This window comes from Platalea leucorodia (genome assembly GCF_965183815.1).
Source record: "Platalea leucorodia genome assembly, chromosome: 7".
Classification (NCBI taxonomy): Eukaryota; Metazoa; Chordata; class Aves; order Pelecaniformes; family Threskiornithidae; genus Platalea; species Platalea leucorodia.
The window spans coordinates 55,745,610-55,752,395 of NC_138829.1; positions in this window are offsets into that span (position 1 = coordinate 55,745,610).

Consider the following 6,786-nt stretch of genomic DNA (forward strand, 5'->3'; position numbering starts at 1 on the left):
GTCCTCAGAGATGAAAAAGGCATTAAAGAAAACAACCTGGAAATAAACCCTCTCAATCCTGCCTTCCCAAGGGCTTTGCTCCTCTTGCAGTAATTCCTAAGAGACCAAATGCCTGAGGACCTCTGGGGCTGTGACAGCGGGTGGCAGCTCAGGACCCATCCCAGGACTCTGCTTTGCTGCGAGCAAAGTGGCCTTTTCCTCCCAGGGGATTTGCAGCAGCTCTCCCATGCCAAACAAGCGCTGTGGGAATGCACGGTCCTGCTTCATGTGAGCCACTGCCGCGCTGGGGATAGGCCACTGGCTGGCACAGATCCCTGCAGTGGGGAAGCTGGTGGCATTTCACTGGCTGACTGCCGGAAAGCTCACCCACAACCTTGCTGACCGCGGTGTTGCTTTGGAAGACATCTGCTGAAGACACCTCGTTAGCGTTGGTGGCTTGTCCTTCCCGTGGCAGGACAGTTGAGTTTATGCCAGCATCCTGATGATTTTTGCAGTGCCAAAAGCCCTGGAGGATCAACATCTCATTGACCTCCTCAAGGCTGCAAAGCTCTTGATGTTTGCTCTCTCCTGCAAACACCGGGGAACAGACAGCATGATCAACACTGCCAGCCCCACCAACGCAGCTTGGGAAGCCCCAACTGGCTAGAGGTTGGTAGAAGCTGAAGCTGAAGTGAGCAGTCGGCAGCAGCTAAATATCTGGTCTAGTAGTCAGCCAATAATAATTTTAATTTGGGTGGAGCAGCTTCTCTTATTGTGGGTGCTGAGGACACCCTGGTGTTCAGTATAGTGGAAACCAGAGGAAGGAGTTAAGCAGCCATCGGGGCTCCTCTCCCCCCAGCCTCTGTGCCTTCCCATGGGGTACCACCCTGCACACTGAAAGCAGCCCTTGCTTTTGCTTTAATTTCATCCCTAATCCCCTCTGAGTCTCCTAACCTTCTGTTTGCCCTCTGCTAAACCCTGGATGCTCAAAACACAAGATAAAAACCCAATAAACTGATGGAGGGGAATGCTGCCTCATGTTGCAGGATTGTCTCAGAAAACATTTTAGGGACAGGTCCCGAGCCATCCCTGCTGCCCAGCAGCTGGGCAAGGAGCAGCATTGCAGGCTCAGTCACCTTGTGGCTGCTGGTGTGGCCTTGGGGCCCCCCTTACCAGAGGATATGAACTAGCACAATCCTATGGTTGACTTTTTTTGTGCCACTGGCTGAGGTGGATCGTGGTAGCCGGACAAGCTGGGGTGCGGGGAACACCGCTCCAAGATACCAGCGCTGACTCCCACACTGCCACCTTAGCCAGGCGTCTGAGCTGCGCTCGCTGCAGGATGCACCTTTTCACAACCCTTTTGAGCCCGTTTTTTCCAGCAGGTGCACAGAACAGAAGATCATCGGCATTGCTTTGTGCTGCCACCGAGAGACCGCTGTCACCTAAGCAGTGACAGCTGTCTTTGACAGCCGGGCTCACCAACCTGCTCAGGAATTGATTGCCTCCTGGCTAAGGGAACAAAGGGTTTTGGGGATGACTGTGGGACAGCATTCATTTAAAACACAGCCCAGTTCCTGCTGAAGTTAATCTTTCCATGAAACTTAAGAAGATTAGGATCTCATGTAGATTGCAACCCATGCTGTCTCATGTTTCCGCTTTCTGTCCTGACATTTTGAAGCAAGGCTTTTCTCAGGGATCTCCTAGACAGGACTTTCAAGCAGTATAATGCTCATTCCCATACTGGAACATTTCTGTCTTACCCCAATCACAGCCACAGAGTGCGAACAGGGAAGTCCACCCCAGACAATCCCGCAGAAGTCAATCACAGCAGTTCATCCTGATTTTTACTCCACGAGAGGTTTGGTCCTCTCTGGAGACTAAGGGGGAAAATTCTTGGATTTTTGTGGGTTTTCAAGTTTATCTTCAGTACCCTTTCTGATATAGGTGGGATTAAAGACAAGCAGTAAGTCAGTAGACTGTCAGAAACGGCTCCTTCAAACGAGCAGATGTCTGTCCTAGGCTGCACCTGTGTCTTGCCTTAGGAAGACTGAATCCACTCTGCTGTTCGTGCTTCTTAGCATGTAGGAAGTAGATTTCATATGGAAATACATGAGTTAAAAGCAAACTAAGACCATATTGGTCATCTGAAGGCAATCTATGAAAACTGGCAGGAAGAAGAACCAACTCCAAAAGAGGCCCCAAAAATAAAACTTAAGTTTCTTTCATGTTATACATCAGTGAAAAGCCCTCACTGGGGATTCTGTAACTCCATTAATGCCAGTAAACTAAACATGTAAAGAAAGTAAAGAAGATGCCTCTTGCAGCCATTGCATGTTTGCTTTGCTGAAGAAGTTGTCCTATGCAGCTTTACAGCCACACGAGGCCATTTCATGCAATGTTAGATAGTCTAGGATGAAGCTGTGAAGGTGTTAAGGGCAGAAAGCCATAGTTAGGCTAAGTACACAAGAAATCTTTAATTAAAATGATTCAGAGACTTTGCTAGTTACACTGTTACAATATGAGCATTGTCAATGAAAGGCCTTGCCAAGATCGGGCCACCTTCACCGGGATTTCATTTGGGAAGGAAAAAGGAACTTGCGTAGGAGGAGAGTTACAAGAATTACATCTGAATATTTTTATCAAATAATAAACTTTTAATTCTGGATGAACTCTTCTGGATTGCACTACCTTTAAAACTGCATGTACAATATGGAATTTCAGCATTTTTTGTTTGAGGCTTTCAGTTCAATTTTAGGACAAAGGCACATTTCAAATTATTTCATTAATTTAATCTCTTTTCCTTCATACTGTTTTCTTACCTTAAAATCAGAAAGAGAAACCATTTTGCTAGACCTTTTATTTTTGTAACTGACTTAGTTTAAAGGTCTCTTTAGAACAGCATTTGCCAGGGATGATAAACCTAAAATCAGCCATCAAAGCAAGTTCCAGTTATACAAATTTGTAATCAATTTGCTGAAAGGATAGCCTTAAAATGTCAGTTCATGTAAAGAACTGAGAAAACTGGTAAAGTACTTTAATAAATATGGGAATAGAACAAGTCACTCAGCCTTCCTGCAAGCTCTAACATTGGTGAATGATCACATATGAAGGCTCTTCTGACAAACAGTGGCTTTAAAAAGCGCTGATAACATCAGAAAAGTTTTCAAGACTATTGTATGAATAGATGGAATTTCTTTGAATATATTTTCTGTTTTCCTTTTGTCTCATTACATATTGTTTCTCTCCTTGTGAAATCCAGCGCTTTATTTAAGCTCATCAGTTCTTCTACTTAGTTATCTCATCCCAAAGCCCTTGATTTTTAATCCCTCTTCTTCATATGGATGACAAATTAGGCGTACAACTCTTTTCTTCTTTAAGCCCTGCTAATCTGTCACCCCCCATCCCTGTCTGGTGATAAGTTCTGCATTGTACAGAAACGCTCTCCAGCACGGAGGCTCCACGTAGCCAAAGTGAAGTCCTGCTTTCCATGCAACCAAGGGCAAAACTTCCAGATTGCCATGAGTGATGGTAAGGCTTTCTCCCTCTGCTAAGAGTGGAAAAATCAGTTTGGTTCTCCTGTCCTGGAGGAGCTGACAGAGGAGGTGACCTGGGAGAAACTGCTTGGCAGCAAGTTCTCCTTTTGGTCAAGAAGGTGGGCAGTGGGTGAATGTCATTCAGAGCAGTTATCAGCATAGCTGCCAGAGGACAGGCATTGCTTTTTTCCACCTGGTCCAGTGCAAAGTTCCTTAACACATTTTTTACCTGTGTCCTTCCCAGGCAAAGTCTCACCTTTTTGGAGACCACCCACATCTTGGATATTTCCATCTCTTCATGTGTCTACATCTCTATAAACCACCTGTTTGGGTCCATGTTTAAGTTCTGCTGCTATCAGACAAGACTTCTGGGGGGTGTGAGCCTGTTTGGTTAAACCAAACCAGGCTTCTCTCAGCTTTTGTCATGTTTGACTAACTACCTGATTTGCTAATGAGGAAGAGGAGACTTTAGGAAGCTTTATGAAGGAAATGCAACAGATGGATGGGTCTTCATCACTGCTTTGTTTCTCACACTCCATCCACACGACCATCCTTGAATGTGTGCGGGTGCCATGTGTATCCAGCTGTGTGTTTTAAGGGATTAATCTGACATAAAGCAGAAACAGCAAACACTGTTGGACACTGCTTTGCTGCACTAGTCCCCAGACAGAAAAGCCCATAAACTGGGCAGCTCTGACTGTGCCTCCCTCAAGGGTAAAGCAGACCCAAAAAGGATCCAGAAATGGCATTAAGGTGCAGAGCACTGCTGGTCCTCAGGAGGCTCATTTCACCTGCCACTGGATGCAGGACTGGCGGTGCAGAGAGAAGAGCAAGATATTATCTTCTTTGGCTGGATCCATGTGGTCATTTTGTGCATCCTCAAGCATTGTTTGCAATAATCATCATCCCCTCAGGTATGGGGACCAAGAGGAAAACACCATCTGCCAAATTACCATCCCTCATTGTGAGAGTTGGAGAGATCTCCATGCAACAGCCTATGGTCTTAAAAGTCCCAGGATGAATCAGTGGCAAAGGCCCATGCCCATACAGCCCAGCCTGGCAAGGGTGGGGGTCTCTCCAGTGGCCCAGGGAGCTGCAGGGACAGGGTTTACACTGTGAGAGTGCCCGACCAAGGGCCAAAAAAAGGGACAGTGTACACTGATGTGAGGGCAAGCTGCCATCTCCCATCACAACTAAGGCAACTCTGACGGCCATGTGGGGTGCCCAGGTCCCCTTGTTGCTCTTTCTCCCACCCACCCACTCTCTCTCCCTCTTCCCCTCCACAGCCTGAATAATTACAGCCTGCCACATGAAGCAATTATAGGGGGGGTTAACCAGCTCCATCAGGAGATGTTTTTTTCTCTTCTCCCTTCACAGCTTCATTCAACATCCTTGAGTGCCACAAAGGAATTTAATAACCCATAATGACACCTCAGGCTTCCATATCATTGCAGCCTCCCTAGGACTGAGGCAGCGGCAGGAAGAAAAAAAAAAGACAATTAAAATCCTCATCTCCCTCTTAACTTTGCAGCCTCCTATTATCTAGAAAACACTGACTTTCATGCTCACGCTCTCTCACAACTGAGGAGCCCAGGGGAAGGGGGGCTGCAAGCAGCAAAGATGTGCTAGCTCTTCAGTAAGGGCAGCGAGATGTTTCCTGCCACACTGGAAGAAATGCTCTGCCAGATCAGATGAGGTTTAACAGCTTCAGACCTGGCCCAGTGGACAGGACAGATGTGGGCTCCTGGCCCTCCATTCCTCCCACTGCAGAGGTGACCACTGGGACATGAAGAGCCCTGGTGCAGGGGTTCTTCTAGCCAGTGGGTAAATCCCAAGGCAAAATCAAAAAAGTGAATTATGTTAAAAAAAAAAAAAAAAAAAGTGCCAGAAGATACACTTTCCTAGAGAAGATGGAGCAGAGCTGTGCAACCTCCTCTAGTGCCTTTTTGCTTCAGTATGTGTCAGTGCATTTTCACGGTGTAGCACACAGGATAGATCTGCTCCACAGGTGCAAACCGATGACTTAAGGATCAAGGCTGATACCCTCAGCAGCTAAATGCAAACCTGTGTCCAAGATTTCACATTTCAGAAGGCTGGGTCAGGTTTTAGCTAAATCTGAGAATATTCCTATTACCCACAAAAAAATTACCTCCTGCCCCCCATTTTGAAGCATGGGGCCGGCTGGTCTCACAACTCTTTTCATCTCCACATTCAGATTCAAAATTTTGTACTCATGCTGCTCAAATTTTGCCTCAAAATCCTCCTCTCATTGGTCAACAATGAAAATGCAATTCTGGGAAGTTTTTACAGCAATCAATCAACTTTACAGGGGAAAATAATCTGATTTTCAGCAAAATAGTGAATGGTTTGGGGAAAGGGTTTTCAGAGGGACGGGAGGCTGCTTGGATGGAGGAAAAAATCAGCCTCTCCCCAGGAACTGAGAATTTAGCCCTGAGTTTTCGGAAACAAGCGCAGCAGCAATCCCTCTCTCTTTCAGGAAATGGACGTGGAACAGGCGAGTGAAAATTCAGAAATATTGTATTGATGATTCACCTGCTGCAGCAGAATCCAAAACAACCAACTTGTCTCAGATCAATGGGGAAGCACTTAGCAGCAATTTTCCCTTTGGAAATGTGGGCAGCAAGCAGATAGTCAGGAGTGGGTGGTGGAATAAAATGCACCGTCTTTTGGAGCATGCCATCTTGTGGGGTTGTAAAACTAGTTGTTGACACCTCTGGCCCATTGTATTTCAACTTGTAGACAACTTCTTTAACAAGGTCATCAGGGAATGTCACCTTCGTGTGGAAAGGTAGCCTATGTGTATTGCAACAGGTCTCCTGCACTGCCAGTCCTTGTGATTTTAATTTAAGTCTGTGATACCGAATATTTTACTCCCAGCTCCCGGAGTCAGCTTTCTTTAAAAAAAAAAAATTAAATGCAGCCCTTTTGGGAAGGGAGGAAAGATTAAAGAGGAATCTAGGAGCTCCCAGAGAGGTGGAAAAACCCTCCAGAAATGGTAATTATTATATAGAGATCTGGCACAGAATTTTTGAGCATTGAGTTAGACAGTGAATTTGCTTTTCTGGAAAAAAAAAATGTTGCACAGGTAAACAACTGCCTGAAAACATCAGAAACGTTATGATAAAAAAATCAAATGTCTGGCACTAATCCTATTGCTGACAACCAGCGCAGAAAACATGGGGCTGCCTTTCTGACTGCTCAGCGCATGGCCGTGGGCAAGTCGTTTAACTCACTGCCTTCGTTTCCTGCC